The following is a 15,428-nucleotide window of genomic DNA, read 5'->3' as shown; positions in this document are numbered from 1 at the left end:
ATCATGGCTAGTAACCATTCATAGACTGACTTGTGGGGCCTGTCATGGATATGTAAGTTGTGTAACAAGGACCCCCAACCCCCCCAAAAAAGAAAACCCCACAAATTTGCAGGCTCCTAAGTTATCAGCCAAAGCCTCCCACTCCAAGGGATGGTCAGAAGAGGATTGTGCAACTTGTAAAATCACACAATGCTGTGAGTTCTCCATTAAAAAAAAACTTCCACAAAAGTATTTAAACACACAATGAAGGAGGTGAGGACAGGTGCCCCACCTAGGCCCGAAGTCACCCCCCAAAAAAATCAGGCCTCAAAGGCCTCAAACTGTCCAAAATTCCCTTTCTCGCTTCTAAAAATCCAAAACAGCTTTTCTCTGCTCTTCTCTGCTTTCTCACAAGATGCATAGGCAAAATGTTACTTTTATCAGTACGAGAAGGCTTCAAAAAGCTAATGAATAGGCTCTGTCAAAGCAAGCCTGAGAACTGACTCTTATCTCATTCGGTTGTAACACATCTTGAACACTCTGAACGCAAGGCTCCTCAACCCCTTGACTTCTCACCCCCTTTCCTGGGAAGGGTGCCAAGAGTCCAAAAGAGTCCCAAAGACAGGAGCTTTCTGTTCATGCTCAGGAAACTCGTCATGGGGCAGGACTTCTGAGGAGGAGGAGAAAGGGGAGGGAACTGGAGGGGAATATATGCTCTGTGTAAATGGCTGTGAACCTGTGCTTGTTTTGTGAATCTATCACACTTGCTCCTTCTACCAGCCCAGATGGTAGAAATAAAGCTTTTTCTCTGAAACTATTCCTTGAGTGTCTGTTGAGTCCCATTTCCCTTTCCCGGGCGCAAAGCTCTTCTCACCCGAGGCTAAAAAGGCTGCAACCAGCGCTTTTTTCCCCTAAAGAAAAATAGGTGCTGGAACTCACCATGAACTTGTTACAGTAAGTCACTGGGCAACTCGAGGCAGATCCTCATTTTACAAAGGAGAGGGTTTGCAAGCCATAGATCAGGGGCCGGCAAGGTTTATCTTGCCTGGGCCGGATCGGTCCCATGGAGATCCCTCCATGGGCTGGATTGTGTGCGTGAGCACGCGTGCCCATGATTTTTGGCGTCTGTGCATGCGCAGATGTGATTTCCGGCATCTGCCTCTACGCAGACGTGATTTCTGGTGCCACAGAAACAAGTCCCTACACCGCACTGCACTGGTTTAGTGCAGCGCCCAAGCGGGCAGCTCGGTTCGGGGGTGGCTCGGGGGCCAGTCAAACGACCTTTGTGGGCTGCTTCCGGCCCAAGGGCCTTAGGTGGCTGACCCCTGCCATAGATGCTATATAGCTTCTTTTACATGAGTCAGATTTCCTTTTGAAAACAACAGCATTAGATAGATAGATAGATAGATGATAGATAGATAGATAGATAGATAGATAGATAGATAGATAGATAGATTAGATAGATAGATAGATAGATAGATAGATAGATAGATAGATAGATAGATAGATAGATGATAGATAGATAGATGATAGATAGATAGATAGATAGATAGATAGATGATAGATAGATGATAGATAGATAGATAGAAAGATAGATAGATATAGACAGACAGACAGACACACACACACATATACAAACACACACACACACACACACACACACACACGAGTCATAGATTAATTCCCCTTGCCTCATTCTTAGCAGTACTGTAGTCTTTTCATTTTCATTTTAAAAAAGCATGTCTATCTACTAAACCCAACCCAGAGATGTCCAGTTCAGAATACATTAATTTCCCTACAGTTAGATGATTGCCATAATGGACTGTAGGTGGAAATCAGAGTAACCACATGAGGTCACCATTAATTCACACTAGACCAGTTGGAAGTACCAATTAGACCACAGCTACAAAGGAGACTCAAAATTGGGCTGGCTTCATATATTTAGATATCTCATGGAGCAGGGTGTGCAACTCAAAGGCAAAATCAACCCATTTGAATTACTCCACCAGAGAAGCATGAATATATTGATAGGATTCGCCCCACATCATTTCGGCCTTTGTAGCATTTTCCATGCCAGTTTCTGGAACCAGCGGTCGTCTCATGAATCTTAAAGCTATTTGAAGAAACAGCCACACAAGCAATGTCTCTGGAAGGTCAGTCTTTAACAAAGCTTTAATTCCACTGGTGCCAAGATCACGTCTTGTTGTAACTTGCCTGGCATTTGGCATATGTCAGAAACACCCCCGGCAGTTATATATCCATTTTCAGATTAGTGAGTCACTAGAAATATGGCTGAGAGACACTGGTATCCCTTATGCCACGTATTAGTCACAGATCACCGAATGCCCCACTCAAGACTTAAATGGACAAATGATTCATCATGGCTTGTGAAGTGAAAAATTGCTTGCAAAGCATTTTATTTTTTTAATCCTGCTGCAGAAGCTTCAGGATTGTGTGTGTGTGTGTTTATCACACTGTTGTTGTTGTTTTAAAAAATGCACTATCAGATTTTTAAACCAGACACCTATATGTGCCCTGCTTCAGTGCTTTACTACTTTAAGCACCCAAAAATGCTTAAATGGTTTATTTCCTGTGTTGTTTAAATTGGATTGTTTCATTCTGTCTTTTAATCATGAGTGCTTATTTTTCAATGTTATCATGGGATAGTTTTATTTTCTATTTTCATTATGGATGTTTATATTTTAATGGCTGCGTAATGGATTTTTATCCTCTGTAAATTGCTTAGAAGCCTATCTTGTCATTAAGTTGAAATAAATAAGTAAACTTACATCAATTCGCCTTTGGAATTTAGTAAGGATTAACTAGGGATGGGGGAGCGGTTTGGTTTGCATTTTAATGAAAACCTACCTAATTTGTACCTTCCCAAACACAACAGGAATTGAAATACAGATATCTGTCAAAATTCACACTTCTCCAAAATTTTGCAAGGCACCAAGCCAAAAATGTGCCAAGCGATCAAGTGTGGATAACATGGATCAAACATGCAGGCACATAGTCTAATACCTTCTAAATCAGGGTTTCCCAAACTTGGGTCTCCAGCAGCTGTTGGACTACAGTTCCCATCAATCCTGACCACTGGTCCTGCTAGCTAAGGTTGATGGGGTTGTAGACCAAAAACAACTGGAGACCCAAGTTTGGGACACCCTGATCTAAATGGTTCCACATTGTCTAGCTCTGCCCAAATAAAGCTGTTCTTTTCAGGATTGTAACTGTACACATATTATATTTCCTCAAATTTATCCTGTTATTTAGTGGTAAGAAGTGGCGCACCACTACATTTCAGCATAAGGAGCAAATAAGCAGATGGCTAGATTCTCATATATTTTATTTCCAGATTTGCAAAAATCATGGGTTTCTGAACAAATATTAACACTCAGAAAATATTGTGTTAATTTAGACTTTTTCTTAGAGCATTTTATTTATCTGTTGTTGTCTTCGGTAAAACAAATATTACTCTATTCCAAGATATTCCACACTGTTCGGTGTCGCCTGCTCAGATCATTGACATTTTGAATTGCAAAAGATCATCTCACTCCTCCATATCAAAAATTGAAACAAGGCACACTTCATTGCATGGGTGGCGTAGCAAGGGAGAAAGTGTCATATTTGTATTCTGTGCTTCTCATGGGAGTAAAAAATCGATGTGTGACAGTAGCATTTAGTTCCTCAGTCAGAACACAGGCCATAAGACTGGGCAGGAGGCATTCATAACTGGGAAAGCCTTGAGGAATTCAATAAGTTGGTACATTACAGGTGACAAGAAGCAGATCAAGACCAGTGTCATAGCGTGGGTTGCCAGTGCCCGGGGCTGCAAGGAGGGGTAGGGTGGGAGGAAGGGAAACAGACAGAGTATGCATGAGCATTCAGCTATATAACAGCATCTGTGTCACCCAGGAGATCACAGCCACAGAGGTAAGAAAAGAAGAGTAGTTCCATTGTCTGGAGAGGTCACTTCCTGGTTCGCATGGAGAAGACATTTTCAACAGAATCCAGCAACAGAAGTGTGCGGCTGTATTGAGGGAACACCAGGTGTTGAAATTTTGCACCCCCTAACAACTTTGTGCCCAGGACAACTGCCCCTGTGCCCCCCCCCCCCAAGATACGCCACTGCCCTGACCAAACTGCAGTCCCCTGGATTGTTTACGGAAAGTTATCACTGTTTAATCTGGTATGATACTGCTTTAAATGTTTAACCTGTATAGATACAGATACTGGCTTGAGAATCCAGGACACATGAAAAATGGACCCATGAAAGCCGTACATTTCATTCTTTCATTTTTAGTGCCATCAAACTAATCAGAACTCTCCTGTGGCTATAAGTGAGAGTGTATTATAAACAGAGGGTGTTTGAGTGGCAGACAGGTGATTTATTTTGGAATTGAAGGTTCCTAGTCCCTGTTTTGCATGGAGTTAATTTGCTTAGGTTTTCACTAGGGAGCTTTGTCTCTGTTGCACTGCCATCTCTACAACCCATCCTCCCTTCCCCACTTCTCTCTACATTAGCATTCCCCCTCAATTTCCCCCCAAATTAATTTGAACAGGGTGAACTACTGACAGCCCCCTGAATTGCATCAAACTGAGCTTTCTCCCTCCCTCAGATGTCATATGCTGGGGCATTACATTATGTCCTCTGGGTTTTCAGAGTTATTTTAACCCTAGTGGGGGAATAATAACGGCTCCTGCCATTTTCTCCACTCGAACAGTTGCCCTGGCTGTGCTGAGAACATTCAAACCTGATTGCTATCCAGGCCTGAGAATGGGAATCAGACAGAAGATGAAACTTTCACAAAAATAATTAACATTTAGCTTTGTATGCAAGGGAAGGAAAGAGCTTAGGATGAGTTCTCTAGAGGCTCATAAAATGTTTTTTACAAAGAAGAAGAGACGTCTGCACCAGACAGCTGGAAACTTAATAGTTTTGCTGGGGATTATGACCCAAAGGCTTCATAGAGACTTTTCTTTTCATGATCTTTGATGAAGATTTCCTGGTGAATGCAGACTCAGTGTTCATGCTGACACTGTTAGGCTTACCATCTGCCTATGGTGGTTTATAAGATGGGGTTGATGCATTTCGTTCTGCCTCCAGCACTAGAACCTAGAGAGGGTGCCATCATTATTTCTAAGAAAATATTGGCGAGTTGTGCCCAATAGCAGTGGGATCGTGCTCATCCCACCTATTCAGCTGGCAACAATAAAACATAAAATTATAAAACAAGTGCATCAATTACTACCATAAAAGAAGGAAAACTTGAAAACAGTTAAAAACATCAGCCCTGCCACACCTCCCCATTCAGCTTGCAAGGGTATATTGGCCAAGCTGTCCCTAATGTGATATATTTTGTCAGGTATGGAACAGATAAAGATGTAGATGGACTGGAAGGGAGATTACAGGTGATCGGCAGCACCTTCAGAGCCCATGGAAAGCCCCATGTATTTGCAAGTAGCAACAATCAGCTGGTTGTGGCAAACATGCATTTGAGTCAAAGAGGTTGGTTGCATGTGTCATTATTCAGGTGATCAGCCAAGCTGCAAAGCCCTGTGTATAGTTTTGAAGGTTGTTGCTGTTTTACAATCAAGCAGTATATAAATTTTATGAAATTAAATTAAACAAATAAATAAAAACACATTGCAAGCACCAACAATCAGCTGATTGTCTGCAAAGAAGAAAGCAGGTCCCATGGCTTCATTATGACATCATGTGACTGACAGGTGAGTGGTGCAGCTCACCTGTCAAATATGGCCTGTTGGGGAGGAGGAAGAAAAGGACCTGGTTTGTTGTTTGAGTCCAGTTCTCTGGCCCTGCTATGTATTATTCCTGTTACTCTTATTCTCAAGTTACAATTTCATTTTATGTTTTGCTCTTGTATCAGCACTGCCATCAATCACCATCTCTTTCCTGTTACCCTATCAAGAGCCCAAGTCCACTTAGACTGCAGATTGATAGCAACGCTGCCATGGGTATGAAGCTGTTGAGGAAAGGGAAGACAAGGAGGAATAGAAATGAGGGACAGAGGTTTTTGGAAATGCAAAGGGCTGGTAGCTCCAGCTTGGTAAGGCACAGAGAAATACAGCAAAAGAAAATTGCAATACAAAAAGAAAAGCAGTTTGCTTCGGTTGGAAGCCAAGTTGTAGTCACCGTGTCGGAAATCTCTTCCACACAAAATGTAATAATATTTCCTGTAAAGCTCCTCTTACCTACAGTATTGATACAGGGTGCAGATTCAACTGTGGTAGCAGTTGCCTAGCAGCCACTTGATCACATACATTAAATGCTGCCAATATGGAACTCTCTAAGCAGGTGAAGAAGAGACGCAACCTTCCTATTAATTTCAATAGGGGTGATATAAGAATGGTTGTCATCATGTATATAATGTGGCAAAGCATCTGTTTTGCATTTAGAAGGTCCCAGGTTCAATCTCCACCATCTCCAGGTAGGTCTGGGAGAGAACACTGCCTGGGAGTGCCTCAGTGTCATAAATATACTGAGCTAGGTAGACGGATGGTCTGACTCAGTATGAAGCAAGTTCCTATGTTGCTACCCTCAGCAATAATGCTTGTAAGCTCTTACTTTGTGATATGGCAATGATTGTTTCAAGGGACAATGGGAAGTGGGAATGCTCCCTTGAAAGTAACTCATGCTACGCTATCAGTTACCCCAGATCTCAGCCACAATTAAGGTCCTATAGGGCATGGATTAAATCCGCAATCCCCTTATAATAGTCTTCCCCACTTCCAGACTTGCATGCTCTGAAGTTGAAGAGGTTATTTCAGTGATTTGGGGCAGTGCAAATAGAACTGAGGTACTGTCAGGTGGCAGAGGAAACAATCCCCACGGCAGGTTGCCAGGAACGGATAAGACAAGGAAAAGTTATTACCATCTGTTTTTTCTTCGGTATTTACAGAGAGGTTTGGAATGAAGCCTCTTGGAATAATGACGTTGTCCTGATTGACTCTCCACCCCCCTTTTCTTCCACTTCTTCATTCATCATCATCTCCTCTACGGGTGGTGCTGAGGGCCCTTTGCTTCTGAGTCCTTTGCTCTACTACTTTCAAGGCTCACCAGGTTCTGGGAGAGAGGCAGGGAGTCTGGAATGCTTTCTAAGACACTGTGTCCATCAGCTGTTGCCCTCCAGGTGGTTCCTCTTCCTTCTCCTCTCCCATTATTTCCCAGCTTTCCCCCTCATCTGCCTCTGAGCTGTGATCTCCCTCAAACCCCTGTTGTAATTCTGAACTGTCTTTTTTTTCTTCTCTGGAAGGGTCAGGCTGGGGAGGCGGTCTCCACCATTCCTCCTCTGCCCAGTTCCTGACAGGTATTTCCCCACTTACCATTCCCTACTTAGCATTCCTGCTCCCAAATTCTGCCAGACGCTGTTCACTCCAATGTTTCTGACCAGAAGATGCCAAAGTGAGGTCAGGAAGCATAGCTTCTGGCTACCGCCCTCACTCGGACTTGACTTTACACAGCCAAATCAGAGTCATTTGTGGGTTGTGGGCTTGAGCCCCACGTTGGGCAAAAGATTCATGCATTGTGGTGGGTTGGATGAGAAGAACCTTTTGGTCCCTTCCAATGTTACGATTCTACAATTCTATGATTCTATGGTTCCTTCTTCCCTCACTCTGGCACCATCTTCTAGAATACAGTGCAGAGAATAGTGTACAACTGGATCGAGAAGCATGAACTCATGGCAATACACAGCAGTGAGGAGTTTGATTGCTGCCATCTTTATAGACAAGAAGAAAGAAAAAGAAGTGGGGGGCATGGTATCATGAACATTAAACACACACACACACACACACATGACACACAGATTCCCATTTTAAAGCTGGAAAATTATCAAAAGACCTTTTGACTTACCACTAGAGAAATGTGGTTTATCCTAGATCTGAATGATTTCTTGCTGCATCTTTTATTTATTATTATAAATCACACATGGAGGATAATTAAACAAACTCCCCCCCCCTTTTTAATATTGCCCACTTGGTGAGCCTACCAGTTGATTTATCTCAGAATGAAAACCAGAAATCTGTACAAAGATCCTGACTGCTTGTAAATATTTCATATTCATTTATTTTCACAAAAGGCCACACATATGTCCTGTTATGGGAAAACCATCTGTAAAGAGAAAAAGCTTTTCGTTACTAAACATTTATGATGCGACAGTTATCTTAATGGATCCATTTAATGCCATCCCTTTTATTTACCTAAACAAAAATGATTTATTCGGTGAATTCAAACTGATTTGTTTCCTTGGCTTTAAACTGCTAAGAAAGAATTTATATCAGTTATGTTTCTGGAGACTTGTCAAAATCTCTTCCTGTAGTCCGAGATTAAAAATTATGGATTCATGGAAAGATTAAACCATTTGCCCATCCATTTTATAAACACTGTCAGTCCGATTCCTTAATCTGTTTACTGTAGGGCTATTAATTCATTGCACTGTGTAAGTATTTTGCATTAACATTAATGTATGACAAGTCGGCAGATCAATGAAAGCAGAAGCCCTATGCACTTAAAAGTGCTATAATGCATTAAAAAAAATTGATTCCATTAGAGGTCTCATCCTATGTATGAAATTGCTCTCATTGATCAGTCAAAAATGTTGCTCTCCAAGGAATGTTCTGCATTGGCAGAACCAGCTTGCTGGTTATTTTACGAGCATTTCAAAAGCCCAATGCACACATATCCAGTCTTCCCAATGCGGCCAGAGGGATCTGCCTGTGGAGACTGACTTCCTTGTACGAGATACCCTTGGGATTGAAGCTCATGTATGTACAAAAGGTTGAATTAAATAATCTCCATCCAATACTGAATGCTACGCACATGATGCCGTTTGCAGGATGACCGACTCACACGTCCTGTTGGACAGATGTCCAGCACCATCAATTCTAATACGGCAAATCACCTACTGGGAGTGATAGGGAAAGAGGGATTAATTCATGTTACGCCCAAAGTCACCTGTGAGTTGGTGATAGTTTCCTGTACAGAAGTATTCACAAAGCACCCAAACAATAAAGATTCAAATGACTTTGCATTCAGCTTTTGTAGTTGGAATCAATCAAGGACCCACCTTCCCAGGTCAGGTGGAAAAGGGCCTGCAAGGCAGGGAGCAGGTATTCCAGGACTCACAGCCAAGATGGCCTCTGGCCTCTTCATTAAAGTATCAGAAGGACTGGCTCCACTTCTGTGAATATGCACGGTCCTTAAGACAGTATTTGGAGTCTCTGGGAAGCTCAATCTTTTGAGGCTAGGAAGGCGGCATTGTATTTATTATTTTGCAAATCACTATAGGCAACAATCAGGCAACAATGCTATACACACTTCCATGGGAATAAGCCCCATTGAATGCATCAGATTACACTGTTGTTCTGAAGTGGCAGTCAACTAAGTTGGATTCAGAGTAAACCTAATTAAATTAATAGACCTAACTAAGTAAAGTTCATTGATTTCATTGGGTCTACTCTGAGTAATACTCAATTGACTACAACAGTGGTTAAGAACTTAATCTGTTCCGGAGGTCTGTTCTTAACCTGAAACCATTCTTAACCTGAGGTACCACTTTAGCTAATGGGGTCTCCCGCTAGCGCTGCGCCGCCACCGCATAATTTCTGTTCTCATCCTGAGGTAAAGTTTTTAACCTGAGGTACTACTTCCAGGTTAGCAGAGTCTGTAACCCAGGGGTCAGCAACCTTTTCCAGCTGTGGGCCCATCTGCCGTCCCTCAGACCATGTGGTGGGCTGGACTATTTTTTTTTGGGGGGGGAGGAAATGAAAGGATTCCTATGCCCCATAAATAACCCAGAGAAGCATTTTAAATAAAAGCACACATTCTACTCATGTAAAAACACGCTGATTCCTGGACCTTCCGTGGGCCGGATTTAGAAGGCGATTGGGCCGCATCCGGCCCCCAGGTCTTAGGTTGCCTACCCCTGCTGTAACCTGAAGTGTTTTTAACCCGAGGTGTTTGTAACCCGAGGTACCACTGTATGCTGGTGTGTATGAGAGAGAGAAAGAGATGGCGATGTTGCACAGGAGGAGACCTCAACATGGAGCCTTTGCCTTTGGTAGCAGCTTCACATTTATTTGTTCATTTTCTTTAAATGTATAGTTCTGTATGACCCCAAAACAGTTCTTCCAATTTTGGTTCCACTGCCTAAGCCTCTGCCATGTCGAGGGCTGTTTGACCTAGATCATTCCCAGTTCTCATGTTACACCGAGTATAGCACCTCTTAGACATAAGATATTAATTCTCATGGAACTGTTAAGGTTAAATTAGATTTGACTCAAATGAGGCTTATAGTCACAATCCCTTGGTGAGATATGCACTTCAAAAACCATTAAGAGCGGCATCCATTAGGGGGTGTTTGCTAGGATGAGTACAGGTTACCTTAGCAACAGGCATATTCTTCCCTGTGCTTTCCCTCCCTTCCTGAACCCTATCCATTATGGATTATTTATCCCATTATCTCTTGGTGTTGCTGACTAAAACAAATGCATGCTTCCCCCCCTTCCAACATTAGCATACAAAAGATTTTTATCTCTTGGATGTCCTACTAATCACATGCATAAGGAGAAGAGTGCAGATTTTAGTTAATGGAGCTAACCTTGCATCACTCATAAATTAAAGAAAATGATTAAAACCTTTTTAGAAGATAATATAACTCACACAGAAACTTCTTGTTGTTGTGGGAGACATCACTTCAGCAAAAAAATAGGTTACATATATTTTCCTATTGGATTTAACTCACTTTAGTTCCCCTACCCAACCCTTCTTTTCAAAGGATGCTGCCACTAGTGGCAGGGCAGTCAGTGAATGAACACTGTCATTAGTTCTTAAATTAATGTCACCAGGAAAGAATGAACAGTCACACCTACAAATTCTGGTTCTGCCCTGATCTTGAAAATGCATAATGGGGGAAAGCCTTACCTGCATCCCACTTGCACAATATTATTTTCAACCCCTAACTATCAAAGAGGAAGAAAAAGAATGGAAGCCTGATTTGCAGAGGAAGAAATGTCAGAGAAAACGGAGGATGAATTTTAGCACAGCATTCATCCTGGTAGGTTTATGGAATGTGTGCATTGAGCACTGGGGTTTTCCTGCTTTGGGGAGTGGAATCAATTAGAAGATAATGTGTCTGGTAACTAAGGCACAAGCAGAGACATTTCAACAAAACCAGCAATTGTAGCCTATCTCTGCAAAGCTGTGCAGATGCAGGCATTTCTTTTTCCACTCCATATGCATTTGTCAGCCAACCAGTGTTGCAGATAAGAAGCATGATAGGCTTTTGACCTCTTCTGGCTCTGTGATTTTTCCACTGGTCTTCAAATCGACAGAAAATGCTCTTTGTTTATTTGTCACACTTCTTAGCTGCCCTTCCTCCAAGCAGCTCAGAGGAGCCTACATGTTTTTCCCATTAGCCTCGCAACAACCCCATGATCATTTGGTCTTCCTCAGTCTAAGGCCAATGTAACATTCTCCATCAGCACCTAAGTAAACAGTGCGGTCTTCAGAGTGAAGACGGTCCAGGAGACAGAATCTCTATCTGCTAGCGGTGGTAGGGAGTCTGTTTTTCAAACTGAGGGCCACATTCTCTTCTGGGCAGTCTTTTGGGGTAATGGCCAGAGGCAAGAGAGGTTTAAGCAATAAATGCAGGTATTATCTTTGTGCAGTAGTTGGCTTCAAGGTTTCAAGGACTCATTCCAGCCAGGCGAAAACACTAAAGGAGAGTGCAAATAAGGGCCACTAAGGGGGTGGTCTGGGAGGGGGCCAGTGGACTGGATTGAGATGCATTTGGGTCCCAGGCCTGAGAATCCCCACACCTGATCTACTGCAGTTTACTTGTGGTGTTCCACTGGACCTACTGGGTGTTGTACAGCTATGGAGCATAGCCAACTAGGTCATAGGGTGTGGCCAAATAGTTCTGGTTTTTGCCCTATTGTCCATTAAGCACAGTAATTTAATTCACTGAAGTTGCAAATGCTTGTCTGCGTTACTATGTGTTTAAACATGATTGGCTGGTAACTGTAGGCCCTGCGGTGAGCGCCGCCTGGCATTTTGTCACCCCCCTCAGTGGTGACACCTGGGGCAGCCCGCACCCACTGCACCTCCCTTCCTCCTCCCCTGGCGATGATAACATTTTCAAAGCTACTCTTTTGAGCACTTTTCTACAACCGCAGATGTACATTTTTTTACCTGTCACTTTCCACTTGAGATTCCAGTTAAATTCAAATGCCCACAATGAATAGCACTGAAAGATGAGACATTCCATTGCAATTCTTATTATACTGCTTTAAAACCTACTTCAGCTGTTTTATAGTGTGACTGTAAATTGCCTTACGTGAAAGGTGATTCGTAAATTAAATACAGTGGTACCTCGGGTTACAGACGCTTCAGGTTGCAGACTCCGCTAACCCAGAAATAATACCTCGGGTTAAGAACTTTGCTTCAGGATGAGAACAGAAATCGTGCGCCGGTGGAGCGGCGGCAGCGGGAAGCCTCATTAGCTAAAGTGGTACCTCAGGTTAAGAACAGTTTCAGGTTAAGAACGGACCTCCAGAATGAATTCAGTTCTTAACCTGAGGTACCACTGAAATGGCAATCCCCCCCCCCATTAAAAAGACCACAGTTGCCAGAAGCCAGTTCTTATTGCAGTTAGTTGATTCCTTTCTTTTTTTTCTTTTTTGCATGGCTAAAACGAACATTTTTGTTAACTTTGCTCCTACAATATGCCTCTGTGCGCACATTTTTGAGCTGAGAGCAGCATCACACAATTTGGAAGTGTGCAGTGCAGAGGGTACCTTTGTTCCAAATCTCTGTGTTAGCTGGGAACTCTGAATTAGGTCAGTTTGCTCCAAAATGTAGATCAGACAAAAATTTTACAGCATCTCTGCTGCACATACATCATCTTCTTGTAATCTTTAAAGCCTACCCATAAAATAGGTTGTAATTATTCCCAACTTGCAGATGAGGCAGAGTGGCTTACCTAAAGCCACCTAGCAAGTTTGCAGCAGAGATGAGACTCAAGCTGGGGACTTCCTCATTCACAGCTCAGTCTCACTGGTGATCCTTATTTCCTTTATGATCTATATTAAATCAACATAAACCTTCTTCTGCTGGTAAGCAATCTGCTTTGAACGTCCAAATCCTCTGAAGTTCTGCACTAACTCAGACTGAATTTGTAAGAGACGGCAAAACACAGAATCAATGTCTGGGTAGGTTTTGTGATCCAGGACATCTCTTAAACTTTAAAAAGAGTGTCTGTGCAAAACAAGGAGTATTAGGCATGCTTAAGTCCCATGAAATCAATGCAATTTAACAAGCTCTGTGCTCAAATCTCTTTTATTTCAGTTGGAGATGAAATGTGCCTGCTATGCTCTGCATTTGTGCGCAATATACCTGTATATATACTGTGATATACTGTATATTTGGCATATAAACACATACTTGTTTCCCATTCATCCAAATGAAGCAACCTCCACTTCTGAAGAGGGGCTTGTCACAGCTCACTGAAATAGGACGATAAATAAAGAGAGCACCTTTGGCAATAAAACAATTTCCATTAGCCTGGCTGTGTTTTATTCCCGTAAGATCACATGGGTTGGCTAACCAGAACTGCTACTACTACCATTTAGTCACTTCATTTATGGGAATGATTCAAAATGGCTTAGACACGGTAGAAATACTAAAACCAATTGCAATAGACACAGTCAATAAAAAACCATATCAGTACAAATAGAAGACAAGACCTGCACCACTAAAAGACACTATGAATACTTTAAAACACTCCAGGTTTAGGGTCAAACAGGTAAAATGGAAATGTTTGACTGGTGCCTAAAAATTAGGATAGTGCCAGGCAAGCCTTCCTATGAAATCAGAAGGTGGTACCCAACATCTGTTAAGCTACAACATGTGGCTAGTTGGCTGCATTCAGTGGTTTGCTTTAAAGCTAAATAAAATCATGGAATCATAGAATTATAGAGTTGGAAGAGACCATGAGGGCCATACAACCTACTGCGATGCAGGAATCTTTTCCCTAACATGGGGCTTGAATCTACGATGGCGAGATTAAGAGTCTTCTGCTCTACTGACTGAGCTATCCCAGCTGACATTGGCAGGCATTTTGAAACCAATAGGACTATGTTCTTATTTCCTCTTCAGCAATCTAAATCTGACTAAGTCCGCAAAACTGCACACTAATTCTTACCAATGAGGGGACTCCCTATGCATGAAACAAACATTCTGCCAAACAACTTGAGATAAAAATATAAACATATTTCCCAAATGCTACCCTTGGGAAAAAGAGAAGAAGAACAATGGCCAGGGACAATGCTACAGTTATCACCATGGTGATGGTGGCAACTTGCCAGATGCATTGGCCTGGGTGGCAATAAAGCAGCATGCCTCATCGCAACAGGAGTTTGTTTTCTTCTCACTTAATGCTTTCCTAAGAGCAACTCAATAGCTCGCAAGCTGGAAATAATAAAATGTCCCCAGTGCCCTGGCAGTCTGTGTGACATTTCTAATGAGAAATGAAGAGACTGTAGGCTTCTCATCTACGACAGGTTCGAAAATGAAAATAATGAAAAACCAGGGAGGGAAACAAAGGTTAAAAATGGGAGTTCCTTATTCAATTAGTTCTCAAGCGGAGGAACAGGAAGAGTAATAATGGTAGCAGATATCTGAGGGATTTGAGATTATTCATTGCCTACCCATCCTGGAGTGAAGGCACATTGGAAGTTATGGATTGCACTTCGGGGGTCACAACTTTATTCATACAAAGTCTGATCTCATAGTTACCTACCTATGAAGGTTTGGTCCCTCTGTTTCCAACCATCTTGATAGATGGGTAACCTCATGCTGGCTTTTGCTCCCACACTTATGGCTTGTTTACATGTTGCATATTCTGTCTCTGCAGAAGTGGAAGTGGTTGTGTGAAGCACTGTACACTTCTTGTGAAGCTTCATGAATCTATTGTGTGCACAGGTACGCAGACTTGTTGTTGAACATCCCATGTGAATAAGTGTATGAGTCTACAGCTCCACTATTTGTAGACATAACTACACAGACTCTGCATTCGTTGGGTGTGATGTGTGGACAGTCCTATTGTGTCCACTGAGGAAGGCATTGGGCATTTCCTGTCGCTAGCTCATGAAGGCCATAAGGGTTGGCTTCCTTCTTCAGATCGCCCTTAATAGGTAAACTGTGAAGGATTGGTTAAAATAGGCCTCCTTTCCCCCACTTCAACATCTCAGGTAAGGGATATAACATGGTGTCGGTTTCAATCCCAACATGCATATCTTAAAGGGTTGTTTCCATTCTTTGGCAGTTCACTTCCTGCATTGCACACCGCAATTTGTTCACCTTGCTTTTCCAATGATAGGGCTTTACATAATTGTTAAGGTCATCATGTTTCTTGTTTGCATTATTT

This window comes from Podarcis bocagei, assembly GCF_964188305.1.
Source record: "Podarcis bocagei genome assembly, chromosome: 17".
NCBI classification, from domain to species: Eukaryota; Metazoa; Chordata; class Lepidosauria; order Squamata; family Lacertidae; genus Podarcis; species Podarcis bocagei.
The sequence above is the reverse complement of the archived record's forward strand: the minus strand, read 5'-3'. Positions refer to the sequence as shown.